Source organism: Lithobates pipiens, unplaced genomic scaffold (genome assembly GCF_037356315.1).
Source record: "Lithobates pipiens isolate NorthernLeopardFrog02 unplaced genomic scaffold, aLitPip1_a1.2 Scaffold_25, whole genome shotgun sequence".
Classification (NCBI taxonomy): domain Eukaryota; kingdom Metazoa; phylum Chordata; class Amphibia; order Anura; family Ranidae; genus Lithobates; species Lithobates pipiens.
Genome location: NW_027507787.1, coordinates 171,342,432 through 171,356,973, shown reverse-complemented (window position 1 = coordinate 171,356,973; position 14,542 = coordinate 171,342,432). Strand labels below are relative to the sequence as shown.

Below are 14,542 nucleotides of genomic sequence, written 5' to 3'. Positions count from 1 at the left end.
GCAACTTGGATCCCTCCCTTGACCAGAGGCCCTGGGTCAACAGTTCTCCACCCCAGCTGGACAGGTCACTGTCCAATGTAGGAGGTAGGAACGACTTCCCGGGGACCTCAGCCACCAGAGCAGGGAGTCCCTGACTGGGTCACCCGGATCTGCCAATCCAGGGATAATGGACATTTGTCCCATTTTGTCAAGATCTTTCTGCAAGACTCTGGTGTGAAACTGAGTGTACGGTAGCGCCTTGAAGGAGGCCACCACGAGTCCCAGGACTCGCATGCAAAAGCGTAGCAACAACCACCTGCGGTTCATCAATAGTTTTACTGCAGCTCTGAGAGTCGGCAGCTTGTCTGAAGGGAGAAACTCTCACTTCCATGGAGTCCAGCAGTAAGCCTAGGTACTCCAAGCGCTGAGTCGGTATGAGCACCAACTTCTTTAGGCTCAACAGCCACCCAAATTCCTGCATGGTGATCGCCACATCCTCCTTCAATTCTGAGGCGGAAGATGCTCTCAGGAGGAGATCATCTAGGTAACCTATGATCGCGAGCCCGCGTTGTTGCAACAATACCAAAATTGGAGCCAAAACCTTGGTAAAGACTCAGGGTGCTGATGCCAAGCCAAAAGGGAGCACCACAAACTATTAGTGGGCTTGCCCCTACTGCAAATTGCAGAAACCCAATGCATATAGGTATGTGCAGGTATGCATCCTGGATGTCCAAAGACGCCAGAGAGTCCCCTTGATAGAGTGAGTGACTAATGAGCGAACTGATACCATTCTGAACCTCTGTACTTTTACAAAGTAATTGAGGGTTTTCAGATCAAAAGATTGTAGTCCCAAAAATGCAAGGGTTACGTCCAAACAGATTGAAGTAGAGACCCTGGAACATTTCCGACTCTGAAACAGGCACTATCACCCCGCGGATTAGCGGGTCCCTTACTGCCCCCAATAGGACCTCCCGGCGAGCTGGGAGTAAGGGTATGCTGGAGGGGAAAAAAAAAAAAAAAAATCTGTTTGGTGACCAAGAGAAATTCCATCTTGTAGCCAGAGGAAATCAGTTTGCGGACCTATTGATTGGACAGCCGAGAGGCCCACCAGGCTGCAAACTCGCGAAGGCGACCCCCCCCCCACCCGAGAGATGGGCGGGGGCAAACCTTCATGGGGTAGCACTTTTGCCCGCAGGCTTGCGGTTCCAGGAACGCCTTTTTTTCCCTCAGAGGTCGTCCTGTTGGACTAGGAGCGTTTAGCCGGAGTCCTGGACGGACAAAAAGCCTTGAGTGGAAAACAAGGGCCCCTTAGTCTTCCTGGTCTGTGGGAGTAAGGTATTCTTCCCACCTGTGACATTAAGGTCATCCAACGAGGCTCCAAAGAGCCGCTCACCAAGGAACGGTAGATCTGTCAAGGCTTTTTTGGATGCCTGGTCTGCAGGCCAGCATTTTAGCCAAATCAGGTACCACTGCTGACACTGAAGCCCTGGAGAGCAAAGTAAGTGTATCCAGGGCCGCGTCACAAAACGCACTTAAGGCTGTGTACCAACTGGTCTACTAGATCCACACAGACGGGAGTAGTCTGCTGCTTATCTAATTCGCAGTGCAAACGGTTTCCCATTGAGTGTCTGACACAAGTGCTGTGGCCAGTACTGGTCGCATTGCGGACCCCACAACCCATAAGCAAGGAACGGGCCACTGCCTCGGCCTTCCTGTCTGTAGGGTCTTATTTTTGTATCTTGGTTTTTATTGTGGTTTTGCACAAAACATAATACAAGACACGCTTTGTCATGTAACCAATCTGGAAGCTCAGTCCCTCAAGAGTAAGCATAACAACATTAGTGAACATGTTTAACATTCAACAATAACTTCTGAGAGGTTGAGAGCGCCATCAGTCAGCCCCAAACACCCCTACTGGCTGTGTTTGGGGGAGAGAGACGGCGCTTCCCATCCCTAGGCTTTAGTGGGTATAACAAGTTGCAATGGTAGGGGGCAAAAAAATAAAAAAATTATAAAGGGGTTCATGTTACCATACATTTCAATAATTGTGTTTCTTATTTGGTTTTCCTTGTTGTTTCTCTGCTTCTCTCCGTTTCCTCAATGTAGTAAGAATGAATATCAAAACTATGGCGATGAGACACGAAAAGTCACAGCGGGATACAGGAGGATGTGGACATTACTGAAGTGGGGGGAACAGACCAGCTGAACACTTCTTGGGTCTTTGATCCATAGGTCCCAGTTCCTGAAGAATTTGCCTGTAGTGAGATAAGCCTTGGCAAAACTATATTCCATTTTGAAGTTACCGTTAAGGATTGTAATGACATCTTGGATGTTGGGAGGAGAAATCTTTTTCCAATTTCTGGCTATTAGTTGAGCAAATGACATTACCGTATATACCCGAGTATAGGCCGACCCGAATATAAGCCGAGGCCCCCAATTTACCCCCAAAAAACTGGAAAACTTATTGACTCGTGTATAAGCCGAGGGTGAGACATGGCTGTCCATCCCTGTGTGTCCGTCCATCCCTGTGTGTGTGTCCGTCCATCCCTGTGTGTGTGTCCGTCCATCCATCCATCCCTGTGTGTGTGTCCATCCATCCATCCCTGTGTGTGTGTCCATCCATCCATCCATCCCTGTGTGTGTGTCCATCCATCCATCCATCCCTGTGTGTGTGTGTCCATCCATCCATCCCTGTGTGTGTGTGTCCATCCATCCATCCCTGTGTGTGTGTGTCCGTGCAGCCTTGTGTGTGTGTCCAGCCTACCTGTGTCCCGAGCCGCCGTCCCGAGCCGCCGTCCCGAGCCTCCTCCGTCCTTCCAGGATCGCCGCTCTTCTCGGCGGCCATTCTAAAATTCAAAAGCCGCGCCTCCGCCTTCGCCTGTGATAGGCGGAACACTGAATTTCCCAGCAGCCTGTGTTCCGCCTATCACGGACATCGTCTCATCCTCGTCCGTAGTACGAGGATGAGCGGATGTCCGTGATAGGCGGAACACTGACTGCTGGGAAATTCAGTGTTCCGCCTATCACAGGCGAAGGCGGAGGCGCGGCTTTTGAATTTTAGAATGTCCGCTGTCTGTCTGCTCGATACGCTGATCGAGCAGTCAGACAGCGGTGACTCGAGTATAAGCCGAGGGGGCACTTTCAGCCTCAAAAAAGAGGCTGAAAATCTCGGCTTATACTCGAGTATATACGGTAAGTTGCAGGAATGGAAGAGATGTCGATGGTATGAATGCCTGCCTCGAGCAAAGAGTTCAGTTGCAGATCCGGGTGTAGTAGTGAAACGGCTGGCAGCGGCATATATTGTAATATGGAGTGTGGTATGCCATTCGATAGTTGAGGAAGGGATGCTGTTATCGAGTCCATTTGGGAATGTGTGGGCATAGGAGCTAGAAGAGCAGCACAGAGATATAGCTGGAGGTCCTTAGCCAAAACAGTTGCTTCTGTGACCAGTTGTAGGCTATTTCGGTGTTCCACCACTGGTTAAGCTGGTCCAGTATGACCGCTTTATAGTACAAGCCGATGTTCGGAGTTCCCATGCCACCCAGTCTCTTGGGGGCCATTAGGTTGTTTTTATGTATTCTGGGCTTCTTGTGCTGCCATATGAAGGAGTTGACTATAGCTTGAAGAGATTGTAGTTGTGTTGAAAGAAATGGCATTAGCATCGTATGAAATAGATGCAAAAATGTATCTCCTACCACACATTTTGTAAGTGCTATTCTTCCGGCCCATGATACAAAGGGGAGATGCAAGTCAGCAGACAGTTTGAGCCTTTCCACGAGGTCTGCCAGATTGATGCGCAGGATATTTTTACTAGGTGAGAGTAGGTGGATCCCTAAGTAGGTAATGGAGGAGTCTTGACCATGCGAATGGGTATTGTTCAGAGATCTGTTTGGTAGATTGGTGAAGTCCAATCGCTAGCATAACAACTGATTTACTACGATTTACCTTATATAGGGATATTACACTGAACGAGAATATTTTGAAGCGCCAATAGGGATGGTTTTGGTTCGGTAATTGAGATGATTACATCATCTGCATATAGTCCAATTTTATGTTCAGTCTTCCCTATGACTATCCCTTTAAATTTGATTTTCCGTCCAGATCTTCTGAGCTAGGGGCTCCATGACCATGGCAAAAATTAGGGGCGATAGTGGGCACCCTTGCCGAGTACCATTCGAGATACTAAAATGGATCAGATATTACACCCGTGGTCCACACTCTAGTGATGGGATTCGTATACAAGCCGAGTATGGCTGTCCGCAGTGTGCCCGATAGGCCAAATCTGCGCAGGACCGCTTCTAGATATGTCCATTGCACCCGGTCGAATGCCTTCTCCGCATCCAGAGAGGAGCAGAGAAGGCATTCAACGGTTTTCTGCCCACTGAATGAGGTCTATGAACCGACGGGTTCCGTCGGATGTTTGCCTGCGGGGTATGAAATCCACCTGGTCGATATGTATTAAGTGGTGTAGAACTGAAGAAAGTCTAAGGGCAAGTAGTTTTGCGTATAACTTAATGCCCGTATTAAGAAGGGAGATGGGTCTGTAATTTTCTGGGACATCATGGGATTTGCTTGGTTTGGGGAGGGTCACTATAAGGGCTTCTAAACATTCTTTAGGTATTGCTCCAGTGGAGGCAAATTGATTAAGTGTCCCGCATCGATGAGGTGAAAGTATGTGTTGGAATTGTTTAAAATATTCATTAGCGAATCAGTCTAGTCCTGGGGTTTTGTGTAATGGGAGGGAGTGGATGACCTTGTTAATTTCGTCGGTGGTGAAAGGGGCAGAAAGAGTAGCCAATTTTTCTGGAGTCAGGCTAGGGATTTGGAGGGACTCGAGAAAGGCAGTTATGTCATTTGAGTGCGGAGGGGCGGTGCCCTCTGTGGCATGTAGATTATATCATTTGTTATAAAAGGTAGCGAATGTATTGGCTACGTCTAATGGGTTAGTCATCCTAGTTCCTTGTGAATTTAATAAGAAGGGGGATTTTGGATCTGACTTGTTGTCTTTTGATTTGCTGAGCAAGAGAGGCACTAGATTTGTTGTTAAAGGAGTAGGAGCGCAGTTTCAATCGTTGAATGTAAAATTCAAATCTGTTATGTAGGTGTTCTCTCAGTTTACGTCTGATCAGTTAATCGCTGCGAGTGTTGCCTGATTGGGTGAGGCTTTGTTAATATTTTCTAAAGGTTTGAGTTGTTTAAGCAGTAATTCTGTCTCCTCCATTCTCTTTTTTCGTGCTTGCGCTCCAAATTTGATGAGGAAACCCCGTAGAAAGGCTTTGTGGGCCAACCAGATCATGGATTGGTCACTAGTACCGTGTTTTCCGGCGTATAAGACGACCTTTTACACTTAAAAAAAACTGAGCAAAAAAGGAGAGGTCGTCTTATACGCCGGGTCAGCTGCTGGGATGCCTTCTGGATGTCCGGTAATACTGTATGTAGCTTCGGCTACATACAGCCTATACCACTGAACCAATCCCAGTGAGCAATGTATTCAAATGAATACAGAGCCTGCTCGGATTGGAGTAGCAATCTCTGCCAATCCGAGCAGGCTACACACAGTAGCCTGCTCCGATTGGCTTTGAGAGTGAGGCGCGGGCTGATGTAACAGCCTCCGCCAATCCCAGCAGGCTTTGTATTCATTAATAGAATACATTGCTCGCCGTGATTGGCTCCAGCACCAGCAAGAAGGAAGAAGGAAATGGCTCCAGCAAGAACGAAGAAGAGGGATATGAAGCGTCGGAAGCCTCGGAATGGGGGGTCGTCTTAAACGGTGAGTACGGGCAAAACATTTTAAAAACCTGCACAGTTAGGGGGTCGTCTTATACGCCGGCAAATACGGTAGATTCACAATTAGTTTCAAAGAAGCCCTCAAGCTCGGATCTGATCTTTCCCTCATATTTTGGATTATTCAAAAAGAGATGTGTTCATTCTCCAAGGGGGTCGTGTGTTTAAGTTGTGGGAACATTTTCAAGGTAATCGGAGCGTGGTCTGACCAAGTGATAAGACCAATTTGTGTTTCTGAAATAGTCAATAGAGCTTGTTTGTTAGTGAGGAAAAGATCAATCCTAGAGTAAGAGCCCCCAGTATGAGAGTAAAAGGTATAGTCGCGTTCAACGTCATGCATACACCTCCATGGATCGTATAGATCTTCATTGGCTATAAATGAGTAGAGAGCAGAAGTTGGCCTTCTGCGTGGGTTGGTAGAGTCTAGCGAGGGATCTGGTGTGTCATTGAAGTCACCACAAATAATTAGGGCTCTATTTCTATATGGGTCTAATTTGGATTTGAGTTTTTTGAAAAAAGATTTTTGGCAGGAATTGGGTACGTACACATTAACCACTACAGCCCTGGACCAATAAACACCTTAAGGACCAGAGGTCTTTTTCCAATTTCGCACTGCGCTGCTTTAACTGGTAATTGCGTGGTCATGCAATATTGCACCCAAATGAAATTTGCGTCCTTTTCTTCCCACAAATAGAGCTTTTTGATGGTATTTGATTGCCTCTGCAATTTTTATTTTTTGCGATATAAATGGAAAAAAAAAAAAAAAAAAAAGAAGATTTTCTTCTTTTCTGTTATAAGAAAAAAATAAAAAAAAAAATAAAAAAGAGAACAAAATTTTAGTCATACATTGAGGGCAAAATGTATTCAGCCACATGTCTTTAGTAAAAAAAAACCAAAAAAAATGTCAATAAGCGTATATTTTTTGGTTTGCGCAAAAGTTATAGCGTCTACAAACTAGAGTACATTTTCTGGAATTTGCACAGCTTTTAATTTATGACTGCCTATCTCATTTCCTGAGGTGCTAAAATGGCAGGGCAGTACAAACCCCCCCCCCCCAAATGACCCCATTTTGGAAAGTAGACACCCCAAGGAAATTGCTGATGGGTATGTTGAGCCCATTGAATATTTTTTTTTTTGTCCTAAGGGATTGAATAATGACAAAAAATTTTTTTTTTTAAAAAGTTGTCACTAAATGATATATTGCTCACACATGCTATGGGCATATGTGAAAGGACACCCCAAAATACATTCTGCTGCTTCTCCTGAGTACAGGGATACCACATGTGTGGGACTTTTTGGGAGCCTAGCCCCGAAATCCAAGCACCGCCTTCAGGATTTCTAAGGGCATACATTTTTTATTTTACTCCTCACTACCTATCACAGTTTTGAAGGCCATAAAATGCCAAGATGGCACAAAACCCCCCCAAATGACCCCATTTTGGAAAGTAGACACCCCAAGCTATTTGCTGAGGGCCATGTTGAGACTATTGAATATTTTTTTTTTTTTTTTTTTTTTATTCCAAGGGATTGAATAATGACAAAAAAAAAAAAAAATTTTGTTTACAAAAAGTTGTCACTAAATGATAGATTGCTCACACATGCCATGGTTATATGTGGAATTGCATCCCAAAATATATTCCGCTACTTCTCCCGAGTATGGGGATACCACATGTGTGGGACTTTTTGGGAGTCTAATCATGCACGGCACCCCGAAAACCAATCACCACCTTCAGGATTTCTAAGGGTGCAAATTTTTGATTTCACTCCTCACTACCTATCACAGTTTCGAAGGCCATAAAATGCGAAAATAGCACAAAACCCCCCAAAATGACCCCATTTTGGAAAGTAGACACCCCAAGCCATTTACTGAGAGGCATGTTGAGTCCATGGAATATTTTATATTTTGCCACAAGTTGCGGGAATATTACAAACTTTTTTTTTTTTGCACAAAGTTGTCACTAAATGATATATTGCTCACACATGCTATGGGCATAAGTCAAATTACACGCCAAAATAAATTCTGCTGCTTCTCCCGAGTACGGGGATACCACATGTGGGAGACTTTTTGGGAGCCTAGCCACGTACGGGACCCCGAAAACCAAGCACTGCCTTCCGGATTTAAATATAAAATGCTACCAAAAAAAAACTGTTAGCGATCGCAGGGATCAGGCCTGACTCTGCGATCGCTGCAGCTATGTGTTTAGTGTTTGGTAAGTGACAGTGATCGATCGATACTGCACTTGGGTGGGCTGGGCAGAGGGGCAAAACGCAGGTGCTAGCAGGTATCTGGGCTGATCCCGCCAACAATGCGTTTTTTTGGAACCCTAAACTGCTGGGGACTCTAGTATAGATCTGATCAGATATTGATCTGTTCAGATTCTATACCACTACGGGAGGTTTATGCTTTGCGTGTGGGTGTTAGCGGTACTGGCACTAACCTAGCGCTGCCTGGGGCGACGCAGACCCTGACCCTAAAACCTAATTGATATCACCCGCCGGGTGATCAGGGGGTTAAACCTTTATTGTGTAATAAATGGTGGGTGCCCTGATGCTATAAAAAAGCAAACTAACCAGAGTCACCCGTAACACTTATACGGTGATCAGTGGTGAAAGGGTTAACTAGGGGCAATCAGGGGGTTCAAATTTTTATTAGGTAGTATATGGGGGTCCCTGGCGCTATATAAAAACCTGATGGGGAACCTAAATAACTAACTGGCTAACCAGCGGCACCAGTGACACTTATACTGTGATTGCTGGTGAAAGGGTCAACTAGGGGCAATCAGGGGGTTAAAACCATTATTGGGCAGTATATGGGGGTACCCAACGCTATAAAAACCTGGCGGTGAACCTAATAACTAGCTACCTAGCGACAGTAGCGACACTAATGCAGCGATCAGAAAAATGATCGCTTAGTGACACTGGCAAAAGGGGGTGAAAGGGTTAACTCTAGGGGCAATCAGAGGGTTAAATCTTTATTGGGGGGTGATAGGGGGCTACCCTGGACCTAACACTAACTGCCCTGACAGTTTTTACTGTTACAACTGACACTGAATGCAGTGATCAGTAAAGAAATCATCAATGCAATCAGTGACACTGTGACTGGGGGGGGGTCTTGTGTGCCTGTGTGTACCTACATGTCAGTGTAGTGTTGGTGCACACTTACTTTTAGTCTTCTCCTCGTAGTCCGGTCAAAAAGACCACCCCAAGGAGAATGACATCACTTCCTCCTTCCTGTGTAAAGGATACACAGTGGGAGGAAGCTTCTCATTGGCCAGGAGCGATCCAGAGGGGGTGGCCAGAAACCAACGGCCATCCCCTCATCACGGATCGCCGTATCCAGCGGGAGGGGGTCCGATCGGACCCCCCACCCGCTGGAAGGCAGGCACGTACATGTACGCGCTTGTGCCTGCCTGTGCCATTGTAATTACGTACAATGGCAATACGGCGGTCCTTAAGTGGTTAACAAGTGCCATGGGATGATTAATGGAGGCGGAGGGGATGATAAAGCGTCCCTCATCTGTTTCAATGTGGTGAAGGGTAAAGGGAGTTGCAGCATTTATTGCCATCATGACTCCACTTTTTTTTTACTGTGGTTTAAAAAAAAATAAAAAAATAAAAGTAGTGTGCAAATTTCTTATTCCTACAATTTGGTGGGTTGGTTTTGTTAAAGTGTGTCTCTTGGACACACAGGATATGAGCGTTATACGAGCCTGCTTCTTTCCATAAGAGATTTCTCTTGAAGGGGGAATTAAGCCCCTTTGCATTAATTGAGGTAATGTTAATTGCCATTTCCCTGGTGAGTACAGTATTCACGGGTAAGACAGAAGTTGAACGGGACTAAAGCTTTTAGAATATTTTTGTATACAGCTGGTTAGGATGATAACAATTGCCAGGAGGAGAGGGGGATAAAAAAAAAAAAAAAAAAAAAAGAATTTATATAAAAGTTTTTAAAGAAAACACAGCAGTTGACACAGTTCAATTATAGGTACTGTTGAGGTTAGAAGTGATAACAGCGTATTGGGTATGTATATCAAGAGGCTTCCGCGCTCTATGGACAATAGAGGAAGAAGGTAAAATAAGAGAAGCAGCAATCACTATACGAGTTGGCTCTCAATGCTGTATACTTAAAATAAGGGGGGGGGGGGGGGGGGTTGTGTTGCGCTACCTTAAAAACCAGATAATATGAAAGAATAATAAACAAACATAATACTAATACTGGCAAAAACGAGTGCAAGTGCAAATGTGTATTGAAAAAACAGTGCCAAGTGCTTACAAGTTTTATAAAAAGTGCATACGTGCATTTATACATAAACTATTTAAAAGTGTCTATGTGCATCTTTCAAGTGTCACAAATTCGAGATACATTTGCTACATGCAACAAAACGCATATACCCAAATAAAAAAAACCGGTATAAAATTGCAGTGTATATTCAAAATTAAAACACACACAAAAAAAAAGAAAATTAATTCCAAACAGGAATCAAATAGCAGCAGATGAGTGAGTTATGCTAATAGTACTAATAGCGGCAAATGAGTAAATTAGGCTAACATCAGTGAATCACACTATAGTGTCCCATACATGATCCAATCGTGCAAATTGAATAATCACAATCCAAAAAAATTATTAAAGTGCAGTGTGCCAAGCCAACATTCTTCTGGTGATAATCCGTGCCAGTGATGCTTATGCTATGTAATTACCTCACAGCTGCAAGGTATGCAGCGAGAAACAAAGCAACTAGATGGCAGAAAATGATCAAAGGGATGGCTGCACAGCAAGCTTCTGGAGATATCACAGACTCCTCCAATTTCCTCGTGAGTTGTAAATGACAGGCAAGCTCAAAAGGATAAGTCAGAAAGGTCCACCATAGTGTAGTATTTCAAACCAACACTTATTAAAGTTAAAACTTGTCTACTCACAAGAAAAGTGGAACAGTGCACAATTAAAACAATAGACCGGCGAGCGCCTTGCTCGGGTGTAAACGTCACTTCCAGAAGTGACGTTTACACCCGAGCAAGGCGCTCGCCGGCACTGTTTTTTCAATACACATTTGCACTTACACTCGTTTTTGCCAGTATTAGTGTTATGTTTATTAATTATTCTTTCATATTATTTGTTTTTTAAGGTAGCGCAACACAACCCCCCCCCCCCCTCTTATTTTAAGATAACAGCGTATTGCTCTTATAAGGAGTAAGGTAGCAAAAACAGTAAGAGAAAATACAGAACTTTGAAACCAAGTGGGCTTAGCACACTATGAACCTGGGGGGTGAGATTCTGACATGTCGCCCCAGCAGGGGAATTCTATGCTGGGGACAGGTGATCCAAATGCAACTATCAATTATCAGGCTTTATCCTTGCGGTGTCGAGGGTGTGAGGCTGAGGAGGCATTCTGATTATTGTGCCCACGATGGGTCGGTGGAATAGGCAGTAAGCCCCAGTTAGTCAGACAGTTTCTTGTATCCATCTTTAGGAGACATTATTGGGACAATTTTTTGCTGGTACGTTACCAGGAGCTTTGTAGGATATCCCCAGCGGTAGGTAATTTTGTTCTCTTGGAGAACTGAAGTGACCGGTGCAAATGCCCTGCGATAAGTCAGCATACAATGGTATTTTAGAGTAAGGTGAAGGCAGGGGTTTTAGACTTCTGGCCGTGTATAGGATTGGTTCCTTTATATGAAAAAAATTAATTCTGGCCAGCACATCTCTGGGTGTATCCGCTGGAAGGTGGTCCGGTTTGGCGATTCTGTGCGCACGGTCTATAGTTAAGTCGTGAGGGGATAAGTTGGGGGATCAGCGAAGTAATGAGTTGTTGTATGTACTGTTGTTGTACTCAGTGGGTGGCACTGCCTCTGGGATCCCCCTGAATTTGATGTTCCTTCGGGCCCAGTCTTCGAGGTCAGCCATTTTTATTTTTATGTATTTCAGCTGCGTGATGCTCACGAGCATCCAGTAACTCATTGTGTGCTTTGCTCATTTCTGACACATGTTCCTCTGTTGTGTCTACCCTGTCTTCCAGGCAATCAAGTCTGTCATGCACTTGTGAGAGCGACATCTGCAGCTCCCTATGCAAGTCTTTTTGTAAAGTAAACAGCATTGATTTTAGCATACTTTCTGAGACAGGGTTGTCTGACAGGTACAGTAGCTAGGGAGGACATATGAGCCATGTTGTGAGAGACTAGAGCTGAAGCAGTGCCATGGTGCTTTTTGGCTTGGTGAGCTTTAGTAGGAGAGTTGCAGAGGGATGAGGCAATTCTCTTACCTCTATCCTGTTGGAGCGCTGCAGCATCCATTTCAGGGGGTGGAAGGCTGTCCATGTCCTCTGGCTCTCCCATCCTGGCTCTCCTCAGCGCTTTGCGGTTGAGAGTAGTGAGGCTGCATCCCGCCGTGCTGTGCTCCCACCAGCGGAGTTCGGCCGGCGCCATCTTGGCTTTTCTTCTGCTCCATGCGGCCGAAATATTCAGTCAAGCGGTGAGGATGTGAGGGTGGATTCCGCCTGCCTGACATGCCCGAGGGTGTCCCGCAACTCTCCTCTCCCTTTCCGAAGAGAGGGGAGCCATCTGTAGCTGTTCCGCTGCTCGTATCCCCTCTGCTCTGGAGCAGAGCTTAGACACCAAGCTTCCATCTTGCTCCGCAGCTGGCCACGCCCCCGTCTGTAGGGTCTTTAAGGCTGGATTCACACCTATGCAGTTTTAGGGCCATTTTGCACTATAGTCCATTTAACATGGTTTCCTATGGAACACAATCTGTAGTGCAAAAAGCACAAAAAATGCATAGGTGTGAATCCAGCCTAAAATGTAGGAGTCCCCCTCTACCGGTATCAAGGTGACTTTATTTAACCTGGATACTGGGGTGGTCCACGACTGGAGAAGCTGATTTTTTTTTTTTTTTTTTTTTAAAGAAGGCTCTCCTCAAAAGGGTATATTCTTTGGGACCGAAAAAGGACTGTTGTGGCCATCCCCATTCCTTGTATATGAACTTATTGAAACAAGTCAGATACGGAAACACCTTAGGTGTACGGGCTGGCTTACGGGACCCAAAAGCGACCGCTACTTCAGCAGAGGGACCTGCTGTATCCTGAATCTTCGGGGTATCACGCACAGCTGTGACAAGTGCTCCAACTAGCGCTTTGTCATGCGCAGACCCAGACGGGGACTCATCCTCACTGCCCGATCGGTCCTGGTCAGCGTCATCTGAAGCAACAGAGCAGGGGCAGCTTTCTACCACCTTGCGCCCACACACTGTCTACACCCTGGCAATGAACATTTCAAGGACTGCCGACAAAGTGTCCAAAGGCACTGCACTGTTTGCAGTTGCAGGGAGTTCTGGGGAAGAAACCAGTTTCTGAAGCCATGCTGACCCACCCTGTCTGCCACCTTTGGGGACTTAGGACAGGTGCACAGCCCCACCCTCCTTGCTGCTGCAGACTGAGGGGCCCCCCCACCGCAGGACTCACCACCCTGACCAAGTTCTGTGCCGTTCAGCTACCAGTGCCTGTGTCCTGCGTCAGCTCCCAGGTGTCCCAAGTGAGAAACCACACTGTTCTGAGCAGCAGCGGCCAGTGCTGAAAATAAAAACCGCGCTGGACTTCAACAAAATGTCTGCCCTGTATAAAAGGACATCAATCAGAGAAAAATGCCACTGAGGCAAACCAAAAACATCCGTCAAACAAATGTACACAGTGAAAGGACGGTGAAAATGGCAGCAGAATGATATACATATGAATACTGCCAGTCTGCCACGCTTTACATATGAATGCCGCTACCATTTACATATAAAAACACAGGGTCTGCAGGAGAGTCAGCTGTAACAATAAGGCAGAGCTGGGCAGCATTAGTAACATAACTTCACACAGATATCAGGACACAGCATGGGACAAAGGGGATTTAAACTGATAGTCGCAAAGTATGAGGCAGCTACTTTGGGCCCCACAACAATGACAGGGCCCTTTTGCCCTGCCTTAAAAATGGCCCTGTGTTGAAAGCATTTCTTTGTCATGATTAAAGACCTAGCAGCCTAGGACGAGAACAAAGTCCACCCACACTATGCTTTCAGTATAGATCTGCTTTGAAGAAAAACCAAAATTCATTTATTTTGGTCCAGGGTCATCATGTAGCGCCCGCGCCCCATAGTGCCATTTGTTAAATTTAGGTTTTGGCCTCCCTGTAGTCATGGAGAGCATTGCTTGATTTTTTAAGTTTTCTCCGGCAGTATAGGATCAATTACTCCTCCTGTTTCCCAGGGGACCCCGTGACATAGTGGGTGGGAGAATATGACCTCAGCCTGCAAGCCAATATCTCACTAGCCAATCCCTGGAGGTGTATAGTCACTAGTTGTGGCTTGAGTGCTTTTATTGTTACCTATTTTTTTTTTTTTAAGATTTGAAGACATGTGCAATTCGTTTAACAAATTGCCGCCCCCCCCCCCCCCCCCCCTTCAAAAAAATAAAAATAATCTGTTGGATAATGCACTAGGTCAATGTGCCCTCTTTTTCATAATTTCTGGAAAATGTGTGACTGGCTGACAAGTCCCTATCAGAATGGAATCAAGGATCAAACTGCCAGACCAATCTAGTCTGTCCACTAAATCAGATATCTGGTTCTTGAATGAGAAGCGCCTGGTAAAAGTGTTCATTTCACGGAGGACTTTTTTTTTAGTTCTTAATTAGGAGCATCAGATACAGCCAACAGAAGCCTCATCCTTCTTCAGGGCTTGAGCAATCTGCATGAATAAACTCAAAACAGGAGAGCCGGTGTTAAGGTTTGATGAAGACTTGCCGCCCGA

At 45.6% G+C, this 14,542-nt stretch overlaps 1 protein-coding gene across 1 annotated transcript in view; it reads right to left on the bottom strand.

Annotated features, from left to right (window-relative positions):
• The window catches only part of LOC143930659 (ovostatin-like), a 208,426-nt gene that overhangs the window by 176,574 nt on the left and 17,310 nt on the right, over positions 1-14,542 (bottom strand). The window lies entirely within an intron of this gene.